Below are 14760 nucleotides of genomic sequence, written 5' to 3' on the forward strand. Positions count from 1 at the left end.
ATGTGAGCATAGAACAAAGCATGCACAGGGCCTGCAGGCCAGCAGCCCAGCTCTGCACACGCCCACTGGCCTGTTCTTTATAGTAGATGCTCCTTGTGAGTCCTCTGATTTGATGCCACCCGTCCCATGAGACCATGCATAGGAGATGCATGTATTATGGGATCCTCCTTTGGGGACTGTCTTAGTTACTTTTCTCAGTGCTATGACAAAATACCTGGTACCCACAAGTTAAAGGAGGAAAGGTTTATTTCGCTCACAGTTTGTGGAGGTTTCAGTCCATCATCACTACCTCCAAGGCGGGGTGGCTTGGCAGAGGGGAATCACAGAGGAGAACTTGTCATGGCGAGCAGAAGAGAGCCAAGACAAACAAGGGAGAAGACAGGCTCTTTCTGTCTCTTATACTGTGTCTGGGTTACTGGGACGAGGGTGGTACCAATCCAAACAGTGACTGACTGAGTAATAACACACTCTAGATCCAGGCACTTCTGGAAAAGCCCCACCTATGGCCACGTGAGGTTTGACTTAAAGCATACCAGGAATGCTTGGCAAACACTCGGTTCTGGTCTTGGTCCTGGAACTGTGTTATCGATGGTTTCTTTTTGGCTTTTTCCTTTTTATCGGTACCAGGGATCGAACTCACGACTGCCTGCTTGCAAGGAAGGCGCTTATGCCGCTGAGCTAAATCCCCAGCCCCGATGGTTTCAGTGACTGGATTTCCCTGTTGCCTTGACCCCGTGTCCTGGGCCCATGTCTCGAGAGGGAAGAGAATCTCATGCCTGGCATCTTAAGTACTTATCTTGCCTCTGGCATTATCATCTGGTGTTGTGGTTCGTGCTTGGTTGTCTCCCCAAAGCCTCATGCAGTCATGGGAGGTGGGCCTTCTGAAGTGGCTCAATCTAGCATTTCTGGTTGGTTCGTTGTCTAGCACTGGGGTTGGTGGTGTGCGTATAACATAAAGGAGGAGGAGGTGTGCTCTTTCTTTTTGCCCTTTTTGCCCTTTCCCTCTTGCACTTGTGGTCTCCATGAATGGCTGTCCCTCAGCCACGCCACCCCACCTTGGAGCAGCTGATGGTGGACTGACACTCCACAAACTGTGAGCTAAATACACCGTTCCTTCTCTCATTTTGGTGTCAGATATTTTGTCCCAGTCATGAGAGAAAAGTAACCACGGCATTTCATTTTTACTCCTCCACCTTTTTGTTCTCCCCTGTTGAATCGAAGATTTATTGGTTCTTTGTCTGAGAACCTCTCCGGACACAAGGAAGGTCTTAGATGGAGCTTTTGTTCCGGTCTGCATGGGCTGCTGTTCTGGCTGTCCTCACCTCGCCCCTGCTCCTGGTGCAGTTTCATGAAAGCTGGAATTGAGGCAGAGTTTACACAGAGATGAGAAGTGGTGGCGGGTGGGCTGTTCCATCTCTCCCAAGGTCAGGGTCCTCCTCTTGCCTGGGAGGACAGGACACACAAACCAGAACAGCTTGCTGAGCCTGCAGAGTGTGTCTGTGCAGTATCCCTGCCTCGCCAGCCCCTGCACAGGGCTGGTAACTGTCCATACCCCAGATGCAGAGACGCACCTCCTGACTTTGCTCAGGACGTGGAGGTGGGGTGATGCTTCAAACCTTGAAAGCTGCCATAGTTTGGGTCTTGTGTCCCCCAAAAGGTCCGTGTGTTAAATAATTGTTCCCCAGCCCACAGCACTGTGGGAAGTGGTAGACCCTTGAGAAGCTGGTGCCTAATGGAAGGAATGTAGGCCACGGGGTGGGGGGTATTCTTGAAGGGGACATTGGGGCACTAGCTTCCAACCTTCTCGCTTTCTTGTCCATCGCCGTGAGGCCAGCAGACCTTGGCATTATGGTATACGGAGAAAGCTCACTCTCTGGAAGCCCTCCACAGACCGTGCTGCTTTGAGCAGGGGAAAGGCTGGGCCAAGTGTGGCTGTATGCATTTGTCCAAACTGATAAAATGCACAACCCCAAGAGTGAACGGTGGTGGTTTTGTTCTTAAATGTCCCTCCAAGGCTCACGGATTAAAGGTGAGGCCACCAGCCTGTGGCCCTGTGGGGAAGTGGACGAAACTTGAAAAGCTGGGGCCTTGTAGGAGAAAGTCAGGTCCCTGGGAACCAGCTCTTAAAGAGGGTGTGGGGCCTATAGTACCTCTCTGTCTCTCTCTCTCTGTCTGTCTGTCTGTCTGTCTCCCCCCGCCCCCACCCCATGGCAGTCGTGAGGTGAAGTCTTCTGCCACTTGTTTCCCAGATGATACACTGGGCCACCACAGGCTCGAAGCCTCGGAGCCAAGGACCATGGACTGAATCCTCTGCAACCATGAGCTCACGCGAACCTTTCCTCTCTGTAACATTGATTTTCCTGTGTACTCTGCCACAGCAGCAGAGCTAGCACATGAACTGGAGTGTAAACCCTGGAGCCGGTGACAGTGATCAGTCCACTTGGCTGAGATGAGGCTGAGGAGCCCAGTGCTCCTGGACAAGGTCGCCTGCACACTTCTGTTCAGAGGTCTCAGGCTCCTGACAGCCTGGCTTGGCCCAGCCTTTCCCCTGCTCAAAGCAGTCCACAAAGTGTGTGGATTTCAGGCTTGCTTGGTCCCATGTTTTGTCTCAGATAATTCACACACCAGGTCCTTGGCCACCTTCACAACACATCTAAAGCCTCACCCTTCAGCCTGTGCCCAAATTCTGCCCTTGTCCCACCGCCTTCCATGGTCCCCACGTGCAGGAATGATGCTCTTGCACTGTGCTCCCCATGGGGGATAGGGCACCTCCCTTCCAGCAGTTGTTCCTAGTGGGTGGCCTGCCACCTGGCCATGTCTGAGCTGCTCGAGGACTGGGTTTCATTTCTCTTCGTGCTCCAAAAATGTCCGCTCAGTTTGTGGCCTGAAGGGTGGGAGCTGAGCCCCGGGGAAGCCTGCCCTCACATGCAGACACCTGTGTGCCTGTGTGCTGGTGCCTGGACAGTGTCTACATTTGGGGGCATCAGTTCCCAGATGGGAAGCAGCTACGTTTGGATCGTGTGCTAGAAAAGAGTGCTTCTCAGTGCTGGGATGGCAGCTGCGTCTCCTCAGAAGCACTGAGCTGGGTCCTCTGGGGCTTGGTTGGCCTTGGGCTTGGCCATCAGCTGTCACTCTGGGCTCCCAGATTTCACGGTAGGACTCGGTCCTGACCTGCAGCACTGAGGTGAAACCAGGCATCCTGGGCACTTCTGCCCCTGGGAATACCCCAGTCTATGCTGAGCTCTGTGCTCTGTGGAGCTGGGTGGACTGCTTGGTTTCCAGCTGTGTTCTGCTTCAGAATGGTGGGGACCCTTGCACCTTTCACGTGACTTTGCTGATAATTCAGCCAGGCTCCTTCTTTGCCCTGGAGGAGAAACGGGGGCACACAGAGAGGGGGCAGCCTCTGAGAGGCCAGTCTCGCTGGTCCAAGTCGAAGCTCCTGCCAGCTCAGTCATGGAAAATGCACTTCAGAGCAGCAGGCCACATCTGGACATCATCATCAGCTGTTTCTAGCCGATCCAGCGAGCCCTGACTTATGTTCCAGCAATAGCCGTGGATAGTGATTTGGCCAAGGGAAGATTTGAGCTGACAACAACTACATCCTGTCTGCTAGCAAGTGGACCTGCCTGACCTTCAGACCAAAACCCCATTCAGATAGGGGTCTCCAGTGCAAGCCCTGCAAACCCGGCATCAGCAGCTGCTCTGCAGGCACCCGTGGCACCCCTGCGAGGTGGGGAGAGCAGCCTGCTGGGGGCCGGGCAGCTGGCAGTCAGCCAGGGTCTGGCTGTGGAGGAGGGTGAGCTGCAACTGGGAGGAGGAGGAGGCAGAGGAGCTTTCACAAAGAGGGACCTCTGTGCTGAGCCTGGATGATGGAGCAGAGTTCGACCCGCACAGAAACACAAGGAGGGAGTGCTTCTAACGTGTCTGGAGGAGGCTGGGAAGTGGGATGGCGCTCGATCCAAGTGCAGAGATGGGCTTTGGGGGGTGGGAGCTGGAGCTCTGTCCCGTGGGCAGGGGAGGGGATGTCGAGAAGCCTTCATATTGTGAGCAAGGAGATGCAGGAGAGATGGTGGACGCATCCAGGGGTACAGCGGGAGCTCCAGGCACAGGCAGACAACCCTTCTGCCCTGCACCCGACAGCCTCAGGGCTGGGAGCGGCACCTTTGCCAGGAGGAGTGGCCACATGCCATGGGCCCTGCCATGGGCTCTGGAGAGGAGGGGGAACCAGCTCAAGGGGCTGCGGCTCTCATGGGTGCTACTCCGCTGCATGGAGGAGGGGCCAGGTGTCAGGCACATGTGGTCTGTCCCTGAGAGAGTCTGGGACATCGAGGGCGCCCTCAGGCAGGCAGGGGTGGCTCCGTGGTGAGGGCTGGAGGGTTTTAGCCTCCAGGTCTGTGTCCAGCCCTGGAGGACACTGGCTGTGACAGGAAGAGCCACTGTGTTGGAAAGAACTCACCAGGTCCCACTGAAGACTGAGAGTGGGGTACAGGGCCTGGGGACCCCTACCCCAGGGGGGAGGGCTTTTAGAGATGGTGACAGCAGCGTCAGAGCCAGGCCTGGACTGTGGGAGACAACAGAGGGCACAGCACCAGGCTCTGCCCTAGGACGAGCAGGGCACACAGCTGCCGAGGAGAGGAAAGGGGCTCCGCGCAGACACCCGCCAAGACCCTGGTCGTCACCAGGAGAGTGTGGGCAAGGGGCACTGACCAGCTGCTCCCTGACTGCCCTGAGCCATTCTGAAGCAGCAGAGCCTGGGACGTGTGAACAACGCAGTGCCCAGCACATCACAGCGTGGCCGGAACTCGATCCCCTGCCGTCTGCCTGGACGGGTTTCCTGTGAGCTGGATCGGTCATTTAGCTAATGTTCTTGGCTGAAGTCCTAAGAAAACAGTTTTGGTGGCTTCACACACACAGCTTTTCCCTCACAGCAGATGCACAGATGTCCTTGTCTTGACAGTTTGCCTCTTTGCTGACTTACCTGTGTCTGCATTTCTTTGGTGTCCTGGCAAGATGGTCCCCACAGCATGGTCAGCCAAGCCTGTGTTTACCAAGGCCGTGCAAATGAGCAGCCTAGAGCCCGGCATCCATGCCCATGGTCAGCAGGAGGCAGTGGGAATACTGGGCCAGGCTGAAGCAATGGGTGCTGGGCTGGCTCTGGAGTCCCTCCTGGGTCCCTCCAGAGCCCTTTACTGAGCCAAGCTTCCTGGAGGTGAGGAGCTCCCTGGGTTCCTCAGCAGAGTCGTGGGGTGAAGCCGTTTTTTACAGACCCAGCGGCCTGCAGTACCCTAGACCTTGTGACTCTGAGCCCCTGCAGCAGGGGCAGAAAAGGCTGCCCCAGTGACCACTGCTTAAGGTGCCACCTGACTTTGGAGGCCAGAAGGGCAGGACCAGGCCGTGACCCCGCCTCAACCCAAAGAAATGAGAACCAAGAGAACCAAAGGCCAAGGCCGGCCTCTCCACCAGGTGGGCCCCACCTGTGGGCCTGCCCCACCCCCGCTCACTTCCCCGGGACCTGGAGCTGCGTGCACACAACGAAAGATTCATATCCTGGGTATTAGGAGAACAGATGTCAGGGCGTTTGTAGGGGGAAAAGGGCTTCTCTCAAGAGGATAGAGGACCGAGGCCTCCGTGGCCATTTTCTCCGCCCAAGGGGACGCCTGTTGAGGTAGGAGGCGAGGAACAGGCCAGGTGGCTCCGAGGAAGACCGGCCTAGGAGTGGCAAAGGCATGCAGAAGAGCACACTGTGCTTTTCAAAGTCTGCTTGGCACAAGGGCACACAAAGACGTGCAGCCAGGGAACCAAGGCGCAGGGCGAGCAGGAGCGGAGGGCACCTCGGGTCTGACGCCCCACGCCAGCTCAGTTAGTGGGGTTTGCAGACGGCAGGTGGGTGGTGTGTGGTGGGGAAGGGACAGGTGGTGAAAGTATTTGATGAGTGTGTGGAGGTGCGCGTGTGCCTCTGGACCCAGGTGTTAGGCCCAGATGTGGGAAGAGCCTGGGAATGCAGTGGTGGAAGGGGGTGATGGGTGTAACCTCAGAACCACCCCAGGCTTCTGAGAGTGGGTTTAAGAAACTGGATGGGGTGAGCCGGTGGGGTCCTGCAGCTGCAGCCCGGAGCAGAGGGCGAAGCCAAGTATCTGTGAGCTCTGAGGCCAGGTGTCAGGCCTGGCCGGTCCCCTGCTGGCCAGGCCGCCATGTGCTGGGGATGGAGGAACCCTTGTCCCCACAGGCCTGCCCTGCAAAAGGAGGGTGACAGATGCATCCTCCTGGTGTCTGGCCAGAGTCCAGCTGGTGGGTTAATAGTCACAGCCACCTAATCAGTAATGACATCTAGGCGGCTCTCTGTAACTAATTCTTAACTGGCCACTGTCAGCCCTGAAGTCCTGCTGTTACTAAAAACAAAGCAAAACAAAACTGACTTAAACTGGTCTAAGAAAAAATACTGCCGTGTGCTTCGGGGTTGGTCCGGCCTTGGCTGCGTGGATCTGGTGCTCATCCAGCGGCCCTGAGCCACCCTGACTATGTGCTCTGTGCTCTCTCCAGGACCTCTGGACCCTGCCTTTTCGTAGCCCAAGAAGAGTAGCTTTCCTCTAATGGTCCTGGTAGAAGTTCTGTTCTGTGGTGGTGACAGGTTCCCTCTGAGCCCAGCACAGCAGCCAGGAAGTCGAGTGTGCTTGGGGCCAGCAGGGGCCACCACTGTCCCCCGGGCCCGAGAAATCCACAGGGACAGAGATGGGGCACAGAAGGCTCCCCAAGGGAAAATTGGGGTGCTGGTGGCCAAAGAAAAGAGAACGGCTGCCTGGCGGGTGACAGACACGGCCAGGGGAACAGGGGAGTCCATGGTGGACGCAGTGTCAGCTGGGAGCCAGCCCGCCCCATATTGTCCCATCTGGATGCACAGCTGGCGAGGGCTGGGGTGAGGCATGCCCTGTCCACTAGCACGGGAGTCACTGCAGCTGGGCCCACACCTGGGGGCTCCAGCCTGCCTGTCCTGGCCCTTGCGCTGCCCTGGGGCCCATGGTCAGCCTGTGGATCTGACTCCTGTCCACCTGGCTCCAGACTGGTCTCTCTCCCTCCCCTTGCTGCCTCTGCTCCATGTAGAAAGGGGGAGTGGAATCTCCACAGCCTCACGTCCGGGACCAGGGGAGCCCTTTGAGGACACCCCTCTCCAGCTGGCCCAGCGGGGCAGCCTGGGAAAGCTGTGGCCTGCGGGGATGGCCTCTGTCTGCAGGGAAGGCGTGGAGAATGCTTTATGTCAATACCAAGCTCCTTCATCTCCCGCTCAGCGCTCCCCAGGCAGTGCCTGCCGCGGCTGTGTTATTTCAGCTTGGTCTGCAGTGGGTTCCCGTGCAAGGTGGCCGGAAGGTGCCTTGCTGACTGGCCTGGCCGGGCTCCCTGTGCCGAGAGGCCGCACTCACCAGCACAGAAGTGAGCACACATGTGTGCAAGCACTGGTCTTTGAGGTGACCACAGTTCCCAGAGCCAGTGACCTCTGAGGTGGGGCAGGAGGACCCACTGGCCCAGGGTCCAGTGGAGGCTGTGGGAGAGGAAGGCGGGGACCGAGGGCCCATGGAGGAGGAGGCGCAGTGGGCCCCACGGGAAAGGATGATGCCCCTTGCCGCTTCCCACCCCACCCACTCGCTCCCACCCTGTGCATGGCAGCTTCTCAGAGTGGGGACGCAGGGTGTTAATTCAGCATCAGGAGGCCCTGACTCCAGAGGGTGTGGTGGGGCACCCTGCAGTCCCAGCACTTGGGAGGCTGAGGCAGGAGGATCCACCACGAGTTTGAGGCCAGCATGGGCTGCACAGTGATTTCAAGGCCTGCCTGAACTCGCTATGGAGACCCTGTCACTCTGCACCAAAATTCCTTCCTTGCTTCCTTCCCTTTCTCTTCCTTTCTTTCTTTCTTTTCTCGTACTCTTTCTTTCTCGTACTGGAATTGAACTCAAGGCTTCCCCCGTGGTGGGCTAGCGCCTACTACTGTGCCACGCCTCCCCTGCTTTTTAAATTGTGCGTTTACAGCGTCTGTGCATATTTGTAAGACACGCCGTGTGTTTTGGCTCCGGTATACATTTGGGTGGTGATGACTTGGGACGACTGGAGTGTGCACCACCTTACACGCCCGTCATTTCCTCTGGGGAGTGGTTCACGGCCCTCCTCCTAACCACCGAGAGCCTGAGAGGAGCCACTGTTAATTACCGTCTTCCCGCTGTGCCAGCGGGCATCAGAGTTTACCCTTCCGTCACACGGCAAGTCCCCTCCCCACCTTCTCGTCCTGCCCTTCCCACCCCGCTGGTAGCTTCCTCTCTGCCCCCCACTGCTGTGAGATCTGCTGTTCCAGAGTCCACCTGTGACTGAGACCAGGAGTCCTGGCTTCCTCTGCTTGATTTATTTCACTTAGTGTAACGTCCATGCCCAGTTTTGTTTTTTTTTTTAATTTTAAAAACAAAACAGCAACAACAACAAATGAATAAAAGCAATAATAGAGAATTTCAAAACAAAATACTGGGAAAGTAACACTCATTGAAATATTGCATATTGTTGTCTTCAAAGTAGTTGTTCAGATTACAAGATTTAGACGTGAAAAAAATGATCAGTCAGACAATGAAAGCACAAACTGTCCTTTTGGTGAACTCACAGAGATTCCCCCACTTTTAAAGTGGAGTCACTGAGGCCCAGGGCGGTGTTTGCTGACAGTGTCCTGACTTGCAGTGTGCATAAGAGATTTGAACTCTGACCTGATTTGCCCAGGTTAGGAGCACAGTGTGTCCCACGCAGGGCCCCACCTACTGCCACCATTTCCCACGGGGCCAGCCTGGCCCCTGAGGAGAGCTTCTCTCTGGATGTGTATGTCCCTTCAGAGGCAGGGTTTGCAATCTGACCAAGAGCCTTAGTTGCTCTGAAAATACCTGCACGGTTTGGGATCTGTTCTTACTCCACCGGCCATGAAACCCAGTGACTGTGTTTTCCAGACCAGCAACACCCACGCTCAGTCTGACAGGAGTTTGGGGTCATTTCTGTCAAGAGGGACTCGCTGGGAAGCTGTGTATCAGAGGGCTGGTGGCCCAGGACATGGGGTAACGCCAGCTGTGCCCAGACCCCTGCTGTGGCCCTGTTCCCCACGCAGCTGCTGTGTTCTCCGTCTCTCCTGCAGGGAGCACCCCCTGTCGCTGCCCTATTCTGTCTTCTCCTAGAGTCACATCCGGGCCTTTGACTGCTGCTCTCCTCCTCTCCTGGGAGTCAGAGGAGCCCCTGGGGCCCGCCAGCCTGCACCCTGCACCCAGACCTGTGCTGCTCAGGATTCCCGAGAGTGCAGAGCCAGGTTGGGTACAGAGAGAGAGACGCAGAGGGGCCATAGCTCGCCAGCCCTCTCCTCTCGGCATCCCGGGACTCTTTAATAGCTGAACGAGGAAAAGGAGCCCTGCATCTGAGCAGGAGCTGTGCCACGATCCGCAGGTCTCCCCATTTCGGCAGCACCCAGGGTGTGGGGCACGGGTGGCAGGGTCCTTCTGTCCTGATCGTCAAGGTGCAGGCAGAGCAGGGCAAGGCTGACGTCCGTGAACCCCAGCACTTTGCACCCTGCACAGCGCTGCCCCCATCACCTCCGTGGCCGGGGCCCCTGCACCTTTCCACACCAGGTCAGAAGCCTTTTATTAAACTAACGCGACATCAATCACAACGCACGTGGAAGCCTGACTAGTCTGGCGAAGGCACCGGAGTCCTGGGGCTCTTCTCTCTTCATTTAAAACTTTTCCCGCTGGAACTCATTAAAGGAACACACCTATCTTCACATATCATGTTTGTGAAATGTGTCACGTGTGTGGGTTTATACACACATACAGTGGTGTCCCGGTTCACAAAGTGAATTCTGTCCGCAATTCTGGCTGCAAACCAGATTGGATGAGAACGGAATCAAATTTCCCTGTCAGGTCAGCGCTGAACGAAACTGAAGTGAACTGATTTAGTTCTCTTCCAATTCAGTTTGCAAATTTTCCAGAATTGTAAAAAGAAGTCCAAGAACTAAGGCACCACTGTGCACAGATACGTTCAATAATCCCCGGGCGTGTCGTGTCCACACCACATGTTCACAGTTTGACCTGACTTGATATAAAGCAAAGTAAAAATTGAAAACGTCAGCAGAGGACGGAGCACTCTCTGGGGAAGGGCGAAGCCTGAGCCCAGCGGAGAGATTCTTTGCATGCCTGATGTGAGCCTTGCGGGCCCCGGCCTCAGGCTGCCCTTCAAACCAAAAGTGTGTTCTGGAACACGCTTCCCTCGGAAGAGCTCAGTGAGCGCTCCGCCAGCGGACAGCTGAGCCTCAAAGGCACAGGTCCAGTGTGTGGTGTCCCAGCGAGACCCCGCACCCCACATCTGGATGGCTGCCCCTGCCCAGCCGCCTGTTCCCGCCGACCCACTGCCCAGCGGACTGGCTCCTGGGGGCAGGATGCCTCTGCCCGCAGAGTTCAGAAGTGACTGGTCTCTCTGAAAACCCAGGAAAGCGTTCTTCCCAGCCAGGACGCCTGCGGAAGGGTATGGGGTGTTCAGCATCAGAGGGAGGCCTCGCCCGGACCTCAGAGAGCAGGTCACAGGGCAGCCGGCACAAGGGCGCTTCCTGCTGGGAAGTGCAGGGCACCAGGGACCGCAGAGCGAGGGGAACAGGAAGCAGCATGCCGGAGAGGGCACTCAGTCCCAGCTTTGCTTATCCTCTCATCGACTGCAAAATCACGCAGGCCTCCTTCCATTCACTGCTCTTTTTCAAGAAACCTGTCTTTGGTAGGGCACTCGCTTGGGCCGGGCCCTGTGCGACAGTTTGTACCCACAGCCTCTGTGCCATCCAGAGAGGCGAGCCCAAGACCCTGAGCCCAAGACTCTGAGTCCAAGAGCTCTGAGCTGAGCAGTGAAGCGAGCAAATGTACAGAGCGAGCCCTGGGACTCCGCCAGCTCCGCAGCCACGTGCACAGCAGCTCGAGGCTGGGATGGAGGCGCTGGCGACAGGGTTACAGTCCTGTCTGCCCAGGGTGGAAGAACCCGTCTTTACTCTCCTTTCTTTTTTCTGACACACATTAGCCATCCAGGGTGGTGGGTCTCATCCTAGAGATTTGCACATGCGGGTGACGCTTTGGCCATTTGCATCCCCCCCTTCTACCCCTCCCCGCTTCCTCCTCCAACAGTCTCCTGTATTCTCATAGTCTCTTAGGAAAAGGAGCCAGGGATTTAGCTCAGCGGTGTAAGTGCCTCCCTGGCAAGCACAAGGTTGTGCGTTCGATCCTCGGTACCAAAAAAAAAAAAAAAAAAAAAGGAAAAAGAGAAAGACTCTGCATCTCCGCATCTGTGAGAAACCATGTGCTGGGCAGTTTCCTGGCCTGGTTTGTGGTGCTCAGCCGGCTGCCCGTCCTCGCTCCTGCGCTAGCAGGACTTCTCCTTCGGTGGCTGAACAAGGCTGTGCTATGTCTCCCCGTGTGTTCTGCACCCCTTTGCCTCTGAGGGGTGGCGCAGTCACCCGCTGACTGCACGACGTGGCTGTCATCACAACAGCACACAATGCAGCGTGCCGCCCAGGTGGTGTGGGTGTCCCCACCATGCACGTACTTCCTCCTTTGGAGATCATATCCGGCGGTTTATCTGGGTCCAGGGGGTCTCTCTAGCTTTAGTCATTGAGGAACCGCCATGCTGGTTCCTGATGGCGCCGTGGCTGTGTGCTCCTGCTGATATGGACAGAGGGACCCTCCTGGCTTCCTCATGCCTGGTGAGACTGTTTTTAGTGTTAATGACGAGCCATTCCAACTTCAGAAACAGCAACCAGGTTTATCTGACTTTCCGTTTACACAGTCGGAAGTGTGCACTGTGCCTCTGACATGCCAAGCAGAAGGTTTGGTCAGCGACGTAAATTTCTTTGGAATTTTTTTCGTTTCGTATCTCAGCAAAGTAGCTGCAGACAACATGGTACACTCAAGAGTGCAGAGCTAGAAGAAGCCGCAGGAGCAAAATGCTTTCCTACTGCCAGGTTTGCACTGTGAGCTCTGCAGGGGCCTTCCTCTCCCTGGGCCTCAGGGTCCTCCACTAGAAAGTGGCAGGGCTGACCTGTCCAAGCACCCCATGAAACCAGCGAGATGCGTTGCCTGGGTATGAGTTCCCAAGCATGAGAAGTGAAAATGGGCTGAAAGCCACTGTGGAAAGGGTGCTGAATTTGACGCTATTCAGCTGTGAGCTCCCTCAAGAGAGGGTCCAAGTCTGAATCGCCTTTGTGTGGCTGGCACAGAACTTACTGCAACTGAGTAAACACTGGGTGGTTGGATGAAGGGGTTGATGTACAGGTGATAGATGCTTGAGTGGGTGAGTAGGTGGATGGATGGGTAGAGGGACCAACGGATGGATGGATGGATGGATGGATGGACTTCCATTCACAAGAAGAGGCGGAGCTACATGTTCTGGAGGACCCTCTCCATCCAAGACCCCTGCTCTCGAGGTTCTCCTAGAAGACCTAATTCACACAGCTCCGTCCTGGTGTGTTTCTGGGGAGGTGAATCTTTGACTGGGAACATTCAGCTCCTGGTGGATGTGTTTGAAAGTAAACCTCTTGAAGATTAAACGAGATGATAGATGCCCAATGCCCAGCTCATACGAAAAGCTGGAAAGTGTTAGCTTCTTTGATTTTGTTATAAGAAATGGCAGAGCAGCAGGCGAGAGTGAGTGTGAGGGGGACCCACGCAGCAGACGCCCCTGGAATTCTGCAGACTCTAGTGCGGTTTGGGCTCTGAGGCTGAGTCAGCGCTGTCTGTGGCCATGACTGGGGTGACATTTTCCTTGCCTGTGCCTTGTCTTTAGCTCCTCTTGAGACCACACCCTGTGCCTCCTCTGGGACAGCAGGCAGAATTCCATCTAAGAAGGTCTTCATTCGGAGCCTTCAGGGCATGTTTTCCTGCTGTGTGGCCTCCCACCTATGGCCGGCTTTTGGCTCAGGCCACAGGGCTTTGGTAAGCTCAGGGAAGCTGCTAGTGTATCGGTCATGGTTCCATGCCTGCGGCAGTCAGGGCAGTCTGGCCACTGTGTATCTGTTCTGCACCCTCAGCCCTGACTTCCAGACTGAGGAGCAGGAAGGAGCTCCCCCTCCTGCTTCATGCTTTGTCCGTGAGCACAGTACGCAGGCCCAGGCGGTGGTCCTAGCGCCGAGCCCAGAGCAGCAGCTGTGGTCCTGTCCGGCATCTCCATGTGCCGTGGTTTCCTCCCCCAGTGGTCCAGTCCCATCCTCCTTGGGCAAAGCTTGGCTGAGGGCTTATGGAGGGCTCTGGGCCCCTGATGCATGAACGAGCAGGACTTGGGGCCACTGTGCCGCTGTGAGCAGTGTGCCGGGGAGGGCGCCCCTTTGGCCCCTGGGGTCTGACTTGCACCCAGCAGATAGGAGGAGGGAGTGGAGCTCACCCAGGGGTTACACAGAGGTGCCCCCAGCAGGGCGCCTGCTTCCCTTTCTGGGTGCTTGTTGGGAGACCCAGCCAGTTCTGACTCTGAGCCTAAAGACTGGGAGCCTTTGGCCACCCTAGAAACCCCAGCTCTTCCTCTGTCCCTGCCCCAGGCAGCCCGCCGGAGCCTGGGATCAGAGCGGGAGCTGGCTGTTTTTATTTGTTTGTTTTGTTCTTCTCAGCCAGCTCCTGGGGGTGCAGCAGAGACAGCTGCTGGAACAGGGGAGTGGGGGGGGGGCCTGGCCTCTCTGCTGTGAAGGGCCGGGTGCTTGGGGGGTCTCCATCCCAGCCCCACGCCTGGTCCTCCTCCCTCTCCCCAGGCAGGCAGTCCAGTCACTTCTGAATTGAGCTAGAGTATGGGGATGAATGCGCCCTTCTTGTAGACCAGCTGTGGTGCTTTTTACACGCTGGCCTGCACCTTGCCAGCATTTTATAGCCGCTCTGTGGAAGCATAATTCACGTACTACATAGGCTACCTGTTTAAAGTCGTGGTTCACTGTCCTCTTGCCTGGTCTTCCTCTGCACACAGCAGTTCCACACCCACGGATTCAGCCAACTATAGGCCGGGGCAGATCCATACTGAGCGTGGATGTGCCTCGCCTTCTCAGCCTCATTTCCTTAGTGATACAGTGTGGCAACCCCATAGAGAAGTTACATGGCGTTAGGCGCTGCAGGATACCCAGCGGTGACAGACACCGGACAGCAGCGTGTGCAGGTCCTGTGCAAATACGGTGCTGTCCCACGGGAGAGACTTGACCACTCTGGTGCCCGCAGGGCCTCCGAAACCAATGCCCTGGGACTCCCAAGGGACACCAGTGCATTCCCAAGTGTGCCGTCATCACCACGGTCACCTTAGAACACGACCATGACCCCAGAAAGAAGGCCTACACGGATTAGCCGCCTCTCTCCAGCCCCCACTCTGAGCTCCAGGGAGCCAGCAACCTCCTTCTCTCCCTAGATTTGCCGCTCATTTCGCGTGGGCGGAAGGAAGCCTGCTGTGGCCTCGCGTCCTAGGGTTTCCCCGCCTTGCTGCAGACTGCACCTTCCTTGTCTGTCTGCAGTCTCGGAGCTGAACCCAGAGTCTCGCTTGTGCCGGGCGGGCTCCCCAACGCTGAACTGCACCCCGCCGCCCGGCTTTCCCTTGCAGCTTCCTGTGAGCCCCCGTCTGCAGTGTGTGAGGTTCCTGGCCCCTCTTCATCGCCTTCCTCCTTTCCCCCTGTGAGCAAGCTCTCCCCACTACTTCCTGTTTTGTTTTGCTTTTATTTGCCGTTTGGGTTTCTCATATAAAAGAAGCCATGCGGTGTAG

The 14760-nt window shown here is 56.6% G+C and overlaps 1 protein-coding gene across 1 annotated transcript in view; it reads left to right on the forward strand.

Moving 5' to 3' along the window:
• Window positions 1–14760, forward strand: part of Col23a1 (collagen type XXIII alpha 1 chain) — a 250231-nt gene that overhangs the window by 162186 nt on the left and 73285 nt on the right. The window lies entirely within an intron of this gene.

The sequence above is a fragment of the Cavia porcellus genome, unplaced genomic scaffold (genome assembly GCF_034190915.1).
Source record: "Cavia porcellus strain 051 isolate PalLab524CR breed Dunkin Hartley unplaced genomic scaffold, mCavPor4.1 scaffold_19, whole genome shotgun sequence".
NCBI lineage: Eukaryota > Metazoa > Chordata > Mammalia > Rodentia > Caviidae > Cavia > Cavia porcellus.